Here is a 12008-nt window from a genome sequence, read left to right as displayed (position 1 = left end):
CGTCACGTGAGCGTAGTAGCTGTATGTTGCGTAAGGTGTTGCTTTTGAAAACTGAACTTTGATTTTGGGATTGTTAAACCTGGTTACCAGGACGGGCAACTCATGTCTGGAGAGTCTCAGCCAGTCTCAAGTCTGACCCACTTTGAGTCTTTGTGAGTCGCTGCTTGAGAGCCATGAGTCACCAGAGTGAGCCAGTTGAACAAACAAGATTATTCAGTTCTGAAAAATCAACCAGAGTCTCCTGCGTTTGTGACTCATGAGTTAATGACTCGATCAGGAGTGTGTGTGTTGTGTGAGTCTGTTTGTGTCCATAGGAGAACCTTTTATTGACTGCGGCTGCTTGTCGACGATTCCGTTGCTCAGGAAACTCCAGCTTAGGAAGTTCTCGTCGCCTGGCCAAAGAACAAGACTCTGACTCACAAATCCCTGACTCCCACAGCTGAAGAGGTTCATGGCAGTGTCACACTTGAACCACCGACCACTACAGATGGAGTTCTAGCTTCCGTTCACCAACAAGTTAAGCTTCAAAACTGGGTTTTCACGTTCTTATCTCGGTAAAATAACATGTTTCATTCATTCATTACTCACTTCCTCTGCCCCCCCCAGGGGTCACACAAGGTCACCAGTCCACAACAAACAGGATAAACACATCATCCATCCATTATCCGCCGTCCGCAGTGGAAAACTTAATGACTTGCGTGTGTTTTGTTGCCGCCTGAAAAGAGAAAAAAGAAGGCGAAGCCCTGGGCCGCCCAGATCAGTCTTATCAGAGGAAATCATGTGTAATTTGAGTTTGCTCATGCACGTCGCCGATTTAAGACGCCTGACATTAGAACCAGGCGGTGGATTAGTCAGCGGCTCTTTCATCCCGTCCCTCGCTGCCGCGACCGAACGCCGCGACTTGTTTAAAGTTCAGATTGTAATCATGATTATTTGAAGGAAACATGACGAACCATGAGTTTTCATCTCAGACAGGAAACAAGACGCTCGGATTCATGAGTGAGATGAGACTCCGCCTCCGGATCAAACCTATGAGTCACTTGTTTGTTACCTCAGGTTTGTCTTCGCCGCTCGGTCGTGTCTGTCGTGAAAGAATTGGTCAAGTGATGCTTAGAGGGTCCAGCTACGAGTCAGACGAGAAGTTCTTTTGTCGAGATTTGAGTCAATATCCAAAAGAAAGAATCAGTCCAGGTCAATGACTCGCATCAAGAGAACTTCCTGTCGTGATCACGAAGAAGTCAAACCCGGTCAGCAGTCGGAGCGACGCACTGTAGAAGAAACCTCTTTAGAATTCAATCCTAGACGGTCACTTGGGTGTAAGGCATACATTGATCCAGCCAGCAAACTGTGTCCACGCTGGCCCTTTTTGATGACATCACACTATGCAATATCATACTTTCTCATATAGCACAATTAAATACAGTAAATCCTGAACATGCAGCTGAAATAAGTGAATTAAAGTTTGTATTTTCAAACATTCAGGGCAGGGTAGAAATGTTCAGCTGTTAAGGTCGGGTTCCTCCTGTAGATGGCGCCGAATCACGTTCACAAGCTTCATTTTTGGTTGAGATAAATGTGTGAATTGAATGAAACAACAATAACAATAAAAATACAATACAATACAATAAAATTCAATTTTAAAAGTTAGCGAGAGGAGTCTTTTGTGAAGGCCAACCGTCATAAAAAAATAAAAAGAAAAAAAAGAAAACAATGAAAAAATGAAAAACAGTGTGATGTCATCATCAGGTGTCACCCCAGATACAGTGCGAGTCAGACACATATTGCACCAACTTGAAAAAAAAAAGTGACTCATGGGTACGAGTCACGGTGACTGGGGAGTAAAGGTGTTGCAGGTAAAGTACCCCACAAATGCACCCATGAGTCATGAGGGTTTGTCCATGACTCAGTCATTGCAATGCTAGGTGTACAGACTCATCAATTCCTTGCTGGTGTCCACTAGCATCCGACCCACAGCAGACTGACTCAAAGGACTCTTGGATGGAGTCGACTCACAGGAATGAGTCTTAGCTATGGAGTTGTTGCATCACATTGAGTCAGTTTTAGCCACCACATGAATAATTTCAAGACTCGAAGCAGACTTCAGGTGCAAGTCAGTCAACTGACTCGTCTGACTCAGTTTGGTGTGAAGAGGTGGATGATGAAGAGTCAAATCCCGAGTCACAACAAAGGACTGAAATCTGTCTGGATGCTGTGGCTAGGATTCATTGTTCATCAATGGCGGCTGACAAATGAAAGTTGTTATGCGAAGTTGTTATTACTGTTGTGAACATTTATGATGGTGTTAAACTGGACTCACAGACCCGGCAGAGACTCTCACGTCCTGCCAGAGAGTGAAGTGACATCATCAACAGAAGTCGCGAGATTAAAACCGCGTGGACAGTTTGTCATGACCGCAGCGATGGGAGCAGTCAGCGACCTCCACGGCACGAGAACGCGTTCCCTGCGGCCACGACCGTGTGACGCACACGCCCTGCTGTCTAGACGCGTGCGATACATTCATCTGCCACATTCTTTTGTTTGTTTCAGGTCAAGCTGCTGCAGCGAAAAGTTTAATTTCCTGAGTTGCACACATTCCTGCTCCCCAGCGGCTGCAGACGTGAGCGGGAGAGGACCATCCACCAAGCTGACCCACGCCTCGCTCAGTGTTGTTACACTCCATTCACAGAGGAACAAACCCGCCATTCAAAACAGTCAATGCAGCAGAGCCGAGCTCAGCAGCAAGTTCTACAATGCTAACATAAAGGAAGTGCCCATTTCATGTTGGGAAATTCTCAGCTCCGCCCCCGATTTCCTAATAACATCACTGGACTTTGGATTTCCCACTCGGAAGTTCGCAATCCAAGATGGCTTCCCCGAATGAAGTAACAGTTTAGAATGTATAAAGAGCACCAAAGGCAAAAAACCCATTCTGCAAATGTATATTTCCTCTTCATCCTGCAGGTTTTTTTGTGGTGAATGGAACATCTTCATTAAGAAGCTGCCTGAGATTCTCTTGGGTGGAAGTCGCCTTCTTTTCCAACCTCCATAACTGGAACGTACTGAGAGCAGCCGTGACGTTTCTCCCGGCTCGGACTTCCAACTTCCAATTGAACTGCCAACACAATCAGCATGTCTGCTCTTCCCACACACATAAAAACACCGGGACAGAGCCCAATACAAAAACACACAGAGCAAAAAAAAAAAAAAAAAATCTGTACAGATAATAAAGAGATAATTCTTTAAAATAATTATTTTGTTCAATAACTCAAATATTTCCATTAAAATATGGTATAATATATATATATAATATTACATAAAAATATATATATTTATATATAATATAAATACATATATATTATATATATAATATATTTTAATGGTATATATATATATATATATATATATATATATATATATATATATATATATATATATATATATATATATATATATATATATATATATATATATATATATATATATATTATAGCATATTTTATTTCCATTATTAAATATATTATACCATATTTAATAATGGAAATATTTGAGTTATTGAACAAAATAATTTTTAAAGAATTATCTCTGCAAAATTTACAGACATAAAACTTAATTCTCTTCAGCTCCTTTATAGATACATATATAGTACACACGAATGCATGCGCACTTGAGCAAACTCACTTGAATCCGCGTAAAGAACATGTGAAAGATACACACTGATATTAACAGATGCACTGTTCACAGCCAACTGGTAAAGACAAACACAGAGAACACACAGTTGTTCTTTTCCAATGGACACACTATTCAACACACACTAAAACGCACAGCATCCAAAACACATGGCTAAACTTCACCAGGAGTCCGAACCAAACTTAAACCCCATTTTATTGACTCAGTTAGTCTTCACCCACATTTTGGGTCTTAAACTTGTGGGGTCCTCACAAGTATAGCTAAACCAGGTGCACCCTAACTTACTAACAATACACACAGCCACACAGCAAAGATGTTCACTAGAGTGAAGAAGCTCACTCCTCCGCGTTTCTGTCGGTCCATTAGACACAGATGACTCAGCCCTTCTCCCCCCCACCTCCACGTCCTGTGACTCACGCGATGACATCACAGTTAATGTGCAGATGAGGCGGGAGGGGGTTAAACGCCTGCGTTTAACAAAGCAACGCTGCGTATTCGGAGCTTCTGTGGGACGATAATTACTGCAAACAAACAAAGCCATGGATCCATTACCTGCTGAGCGACTTGGATGCGTGCGGCGGCGTCTTGTTAGCCGCGTGCGGTGCTGATATGGCGGCCTCATAAATGCACGCGCCATTGCTTGCTGAAGTCAACGCGCCTCATCTAACTTGGGTGGGGGGACGTGAAACTGAACCAGTCTCCGCCTCCAACATTCCCGGTCCAACTCTGTCCCTCCTCTCCACAAACCAGCTCGTCCTAACTTTGTCTCCAAGCGTCTCCACATGTCCCTCTGAAAGACTCCTTTCTGATCTGGTCCTTCCTCAAAATGACAACCTTCATCTCTGACTCCTGAGTCTCCAAACATCACGGCAGCATCCACCGCCTTCCTGCCTGCGCTCTCTTCTTCGCCTCCTTCCATTCTTCAGATGTAGCGCCGCTGGTCACGGCGGATGTGCCTGACCCCGTCGACCGTAATCTGATTTTCGTGCCACGCTTTTCTTCAATTCTCACGTCAGAGATTCCACACCAGATCACAGAGGCGTGGACGGACCAGACGACGGCAGGAGAAGCAACATTCGTGGCAGCAGATCACAGAAGACACTTTGGATTTAAAGCTTCATCAGTTCAGATAAATTGGATTACAGCTGTTCTCGACTGCTGGATTAGGGATTAAAGGAGACGTGTCTGACATTTAATTCTCAAAGTCTTCTGACAGAAGATTATTTGAATGTTGAACAGGCTGAGACACACAACCCAGCACTCATCAAGCACTGAAACACACATCTCACTAACACACACTCAACTGTGGAGAAGCTCATACTGAACAATACACAAAACATCACCACACTTTAACACACTGAATTCCCTGAAAAACCAAAACACAAGGGCGTCTGTTTTGTGTGGACGATGATTCTAATGGGTTTTACTTCAGACTAGGCTGCTGTAAAAGCATCTGTGACTCAGGCGTATTACATGTTTAAAGTGAAATGTAGCTTTTGTCTAATTTATTTCTGTAAATATTTATTGTTCGGCATGAATCCCTCTTAAGTTCTATACTCCAGATAATAACCAGGGTTACGCTGGCTTGCCAGATTTCTGTGTGGCGGGGACCCCCTACATCAGGGGTGGCCAACCAGTCAGAGGCTAAGAACCACATTTCTTTGTTGTGTTGCTGCAAAGAGCCATATGCCAAAAATATATCGGTGTAACAGACAGGGCTCACTTGAACAGCTGGTCATGTGACTTTGCGGCAGCATCCTGTAGTGGTTAAAGCTCATCACTGTGTGTCACAAGGTTGCTGGTTTGCGCTGGTTCGTATGTCTCGTATGCATTTATTATTAAAATAAAAATACATTTTACCGTGCTAATCTTTGAAATATCAAGCGGCGTAGATAGAGACGTGAGCGCCATTTATTTGACATATACAGTGGCACCTTGGTTCTCGACCACAATCCGTTCCAGACGGCCGTTCGAGAAGCGATTTGTTCGAAATCTGACTCGGTTTTTCCCATTACAATGAATGGAAAAAGAAATAATGCGTTCCAAGCCTTAAAACAGGCTTTTGTAGGAGTGAATGTAGAGTGTCTGCTGCAGGTGCGCTGTTCCTCTATGTGTGTGGCCGCTGCATGTGGGAGGGGTTGCCGAGTGAGTGACGTCTCTCCAGAAGTGAAGAGGTGCCCGGTGCGTGTCCAGCTCTGAATGTGTGCTTCTGTGCAGTTTGGCTGTGACAAAGTCATAAACCAAGTAACGCTCTGTCCCAGACTCGCCTCATCCCTGTCCCAGCTCCAGCCCACAACAGGACATCAAACCCTGGAGTGAGCGCTCCAGCCTCGGAGGTGTGGAGAGCGAGCACCTCCCCTGTGACACTCTACCACGGTCCAGTGCGGAGACAGGAAAGATTTTACACTTCAATATGAAGAAAAAACAGTCAGTAAATGTAGCTAACGGGACACGTCTGCATACAGAGGCTGCGTTATACACAATAACAAAGCGTGTCGTGGCTCAGCTGATCGGTCCGCGCACGTTATGTTCTTTCCGGCTTTTTTCGGGGGCGTTCGAGTTCTGGATTTTCGTTCGAAATCCAAAGCAAAAAAATCTGGAAATTTTAGTTCGAAGTGCGATTTGTTCGAAGTCCGGGACGTTCGAAAACCGAGGTACCACTGTATATTGTTTGACGTGGCTCATGCCACCAATAGCGTGGTGGACGCTTCAGTCTGAAGCGTCGCTCACACGCACACAGACCGGCGCGTCTCATCTTCACTCCACTGAATTAAACAGACTCCACAACGTTCAACAATGAATAATAGGTGAAACACTAGCCATACCTTTAGTTTAGTGAATGACAAAGTGAAACGTGGAACTTTGTCATGTTAAATCGTGGATCTGGTGACAATCCAGGTCTGAAGACCGCGACTCTCATTGGCAATGAATTCAGGGGCTCAGCGCACCTGAGGCGATGGCCATTGTTTCAAAGTTAGACGCCATTCAAAGTCTTCCAACAACATCTTGAAATTTTGCTGAAATCGCCCTTACTTTTCCCGACTAATCTCTTGTACAAACAATCATCTCAACAGCCTCAAGAGCCTCTTGAAACTGGGCAAAGAGCTGCAGTTTGGCTACATACACAGAGGTACACAAAAACTTAACATCAACAAAAAACACTTAAAAGACACAGGAAAAACTCACAGCCATGTAGAATAAATATGTAGATTGAATACTGATGAACTAAATACTCAGACACTCAAACACACACACTGAACTCTCACAAGCAACTGTAAACACAGGAACAGGCAGAGAACACACCTCTTCACACCAAACGCATTTCTGAACGACACACCAACTCAGTAAAACACCCCCAAACCATGAAAAATGGAGACGTGGATCTCCTGACAGCAAACACCTCCAGGTCGTGGGAAATGCTAGCACAGGTGCAAGCACACGCCGCCGCCCACTCCATGTGCTACTGACCCACATAGGCGGCATGATGGAGTAAACACGTAATGATGTTGTGGGTCTGCACTCGTGCTTGTGACACAGGTGTGTGTGTGTGTGAATGCAATTTGAACACATCAAACCGCAGCAATTATTTCGGCGCCCCAGGTGTTGTCGTCATCATCCATTGCCTGTGCGCACTGAGATTGTGCGTGAAGCCCACACCAGTGGGTTACCATCGATCGGCACCGTCACGCTGTCAGAGGGAGCCGGAAGTGACGCTGTTTTTTTTTTTTTTTCAATTTGTTCTGAATGTTAAACTGCTTCCTTGGATGGGGGTCCAGTGCTGAAGGCTTCCTAGGAGCAACTGAGGAGTGGCCCTGAACCCGTACCACTGTCCGTGGTTCTGAACTTCCACCCATGAGTCCCAACTGGTTCTGCAGACTGTAGACATGCTTGTGTTGCAAATTGAGGCAGAGCAGCGGTTGTCATCCAACTTGATCCATCTCATCCATCCTCCGGGCTTATTGTGAGGTCATGGGGGCAGCAGCTGGAGATAAGAGGCCCAGCCTCCTTCCTCCCAAAGAAAAGACTGAGGAGTTATGGGTCTGTCCCAGTGCCACCACTTAGCGCCACAGCGCCACCTACTGGGCCCTGAAAGTCAGAAGCTTCACAACAGCTCCTGCTTCTGGTCTCAGCATTTTGCCAACCTTGTACCTCGCTATTTTCCCGTCTCACCGAAGTGTTGTGAGTGAAAATGCAACCCGGTGACCTCGGCGCCGCGTTCATTCGTCCCCAAACATGCGGCTCTCTGTTGTGTTTGCGGCAGACGCGGACCCTCAGACCAGTAATGAATCTGTTTTGAGGGAACAATCCACACATAATTCTGCCGTGACTGTGGGCAGTAATGAGCCGCGAGGACGGAGGAAAGGCTCAAGGGTCAGGGAAAAGCTATTTGGTGGCGCGCGCCGCTAGCGCCGGGCTGCAGACATTTTCCAGATATAAATCCGAAAACAGCTGTTGTTGTTCTGCTCCGAGGTGATTCATCGGCGGGAAATTGCTGTATATTACAGCAAACACTGCGCCACACATTATTTGTAACAAGTTTGTGCTGATGTGTGACACACGCTCGGAGAGAGAGAATTACAGCCGTGTGGACTTGAACTGCTGTTCATATTCACAATAAAAGCCTCTCCGCAACATCACGAGTCAATGAGCCAATAAATCTGCTCGACGACTCGGCGATATTACGACGGAGTCACGTGACCGAGGCACTTAAGCCATTAGCAGAGACGGAGAGGAGGAAACAACTCCACCAATTATCGCCCGTTAACGACCGAGCCACTAAATAATTCAGAACTGATAGTCGGAGACGCTCGGTTGCTTCGGAGCTATTTTGGTAAGAATTCAACTGGGATTTCATATCGGATCATCGACGACGTGATTTATCGCTTTGAAGTATAGAGACTTGTTCAAGTAACTGTTGCTATTTTATTGTTACGTCAAATATTTCTGATGGTTTCTCTGATTTTATGAGACTTTTTTTTGCATTAATACATTTCCTGTTTCCGTCCCCATCGCACTCCTTAATATTATGTTTTTATTGGATAAATTAAATGTGCTTTTTTCATAATAATTATTTGTTCTGCAATTTTACTGCAATTCTACTTTTAAAAAATAATTGCAAAGATCATGAAAATAATTCACCCTCCATTTGCTTGTTTTTTAAACAGTGTATAATGATGTCAATTTGTTCAACTTACCTTGAAGTTTTTACATTGCTTATTCATTTATTTACATAGAATAATTTTATAAATGCAAATTTAGGTAAATTTGATGTGTGCCATTTTCATTTTTTTCAGATTTTATTTTTCATAGTTTCATATGTTAATCATTATATATATATATATATATATATATATATATATATATATATATATATATATATATATATATATATATATATATATATATATATGTTATTTGGACTATTGTTTTTTTGTTTACATTCCCCTGCACAAGAATACATTCAGCTTTATCTTATATTTTCACCTTATTTGTCACAAATCAATATATTTAAAAAAATGCAGTTATTTTTCTATAAATTCACATTTTTTAATTTTTATACTATTTTGGACAACTTTCACCCTGAAAAATTACTATAATTTTATTTTTTCTGTGTAAATATGTTTTTATTCCATTCATTATTATTATTATTATTATTATTGTTGCTGTTGTTGTTGTGGTTTTTGCTGTTACTATTATTATATTTTCATATTTGTCAGAAATTGAATAAAACAATAAATAAATAAAAATTATTTCCAAATTGTAAGACATAAATATTGGCAAAAATTAATTATTATTATTTTTATTATTATTATTAATTATTAACAATTACTCAAGGATTTAAACCTACACGTATATAGGACTTTTTTTTTCACTTCAATATTTGGATTTTCTCTTGTTAAATTTTACTCACCTCATTCAGGAAGCAGAGTTCCGAGTGTTGGAAGTTAAAGCTGGTGACTTGTCTGAGCGACTCTGGTCTGTATTGGATGCCGTGATCCTGTGAGTCAGCTGTGTACGAGTGAGTGCGACTCACTTCCTGGTGAGTCGGCTGCCAGCGAGGACGACCTCCTGCTATCTTAACCGCACGACTCGGCGGCGATTGAAGCAACAACAGACCTGAGAGTGGAACACAAACGTGCTGAAGCGCAGTCAGAGAATCCAATTATCTTCTCTGCACAACCCTGCTTTCCACGCTGATGCCGACACGTGCCGCGTTTACAGGTCCGCGGCGCCACTTTTCGCTGCCAGTTATGACAGAACATCCCGGACTTCCTTCCCGCTTCGCAGTCTTTGAAGCATGTGGAGTGTTGTGAAGGCGCCAAACATCCCGCAGAAGCAGACACATTAGCATACAGTGTGTGTGATAGTTGCTCCGCGGCCCAGATTTAAGGATTTCCAGCAGCAACAAAGTGCATGTCAGATGAAGCAGCGGAGAGCATTTGCCCTGTTTGGACCAGAACCCAGAGCCTGGCCAACATTGCTTTTGATGTGGAAACGATTGAAATTCTCCGGGCAATGTCTTTCTTTCTTTCCACTCCAGCCCTCCGGGGCCTGGCTTCTCTGGTTTGGTCCCGATCCTGCTGCAGATTGATGTGGTGGTATTTATGTGTTATATGTGTTTTTGTGCGAGACGGCTGAGGCGAGTGGAGAGAGGCGATCCTCTTCACTTTGGTTTGTTTCTCTGAGGCAGGCACGTGACGCCGCTGCGCTGAGGAGGGATGGGCTTCACCACAGCTTGAGTGCCAAGAACAGTCTCTTCTTTTCTTTTCTTTTCAGTTGTTGAACGTAGAGACACCTGTAGGCTGCACCTGTGATGAGCACACGAGGAGCTCCAGAGACCTCGTGAGATCTGAAGCAGGTCCAGTGTTAAGAAAGCAGAGACCCCAGGAGGCTCCTGACAAGCATCACATGAGAAAATCAAGCTCTTCTTTCTATGTTAAACCTGGTCATCCGAATGAGCGACACATTGTACCCCTGGGGGGCAGGTGCTCAAGCCAGAAGAAAGGGAAACCGTCACAGATGTTGCAGTTGGGGTCGGTTTGTTTGGATTCAGAAACGTTCCAAAATGTTCCCATTCACTTCTGATACTAGCAGTTATGTGGCAAGCTACAACTAACTTGGTTAGCTTGGAGTGGGAGGAGCCTCAGCGGGGATCGTGAGCACCACCCTGCAGGTCGGAAAACTCATATACACGTCCTGCTCTCAGGAATTTAAGATTGAAGAAAAAGTGGCTCCAGACAAAGGGGCACTTTTCACATGCAGAAAATGGTGGCAGACGCCAAGCAAGATCTGGAGTCCAGTTGTTTTAGCGGAAAGTCCAACTCACTTGTGTCCACTTTGTACCATGTGATATCAATAGACTCCAGCTCCATCCAAGACAGGTCCTTCACATGGTATCGCACTCCCCGAACTGCTGGAATCACTTCCAGGAGAGTCCAAGAAGCCCAGACCGTGATACATTGGAATCTGACAGCCAAAATTGTAGCACTGCAGGCGCAGGTTTATATGACTGTGCCTATCAGAAGCTCTTTTAATTCATTAAACCCGGTCGCACACCGGAGCAAGTGCACTCCAGTCCTTTCTGTACTGAGGTAGCTGGGAGCTGTGGACCTGAGGGACTGATCCCAGTCTTATCTGACACCAAACCCACATTGAGAAAGGATGATGCTGAAGGATGCAGTCCCTGATCGAGGAGCCCAAATCCCCTGGACCAGAAGCCTGGTGTGAAACCCTTCAGGGACTTGTGAGCGCAGACACCTCGATTGAAAGAGTGACAACAAATGTCTGCCTACCTTTAGAGCCGGAGCGACTCTCATCCAGGGACGGTTCCCTGATGCTGATCGTACAGTGGCCTAATTCTGTGACCGCGCCACGTCACCTACCAAGGGATCCACATAGCGCCAGTCTGAGGTGCTGAACCTGAGGTTTCATGAAGCTGTGTCCTAATTTCCAGAGCTCAGTAGGGGGCGCCATTGAAATCATTGCCAGAGATTGGACAGCAGGGAGTGCCACCTCGTGGCCACTGTTTCATGACACCTCATCGACCCATCAGCCGGCCTCGATTTGTGGAATGGATGCAGTTCATTTTTACTATTATGTGATGGTATGGACATGCAAATGCTTTCTGGATTAAATGTTAGATTTTAAAACCGTAATACACAAATAATCATCAGTGCGTGTTTCAAGTGGCGCTGCTTCTCATTGTCCACTGAACCGAAGCACCGGACCGGACCCCAGGGCCCGTGAGGAACAGGAAGACACTGAAGTGAATGTGGGGTTCTAGTCCATCACACGGCTCTGGGCTCGCTGGGATCTGAATG

This window comes from Synchiropus splendidus, chromosome 11 (assembly GCF_027744825.2).
Source record: "Synchiropus splendidus isolate RoL2022-P1 chromosome 11, RoL_Sspl_1.0, whole genome shotgun sequence".
Lineage (NCBI taxonomy): Eukaryota > Metazoa > Chordata > Actinopteri > Syngnathiformes > Callionymidae > Synchiropus > Synchiropus splendidus.
The sequence above is the reverse complement of the archived record's forward strand: the minus strand, read 5'-3'. Positions refer to the sequence as shown.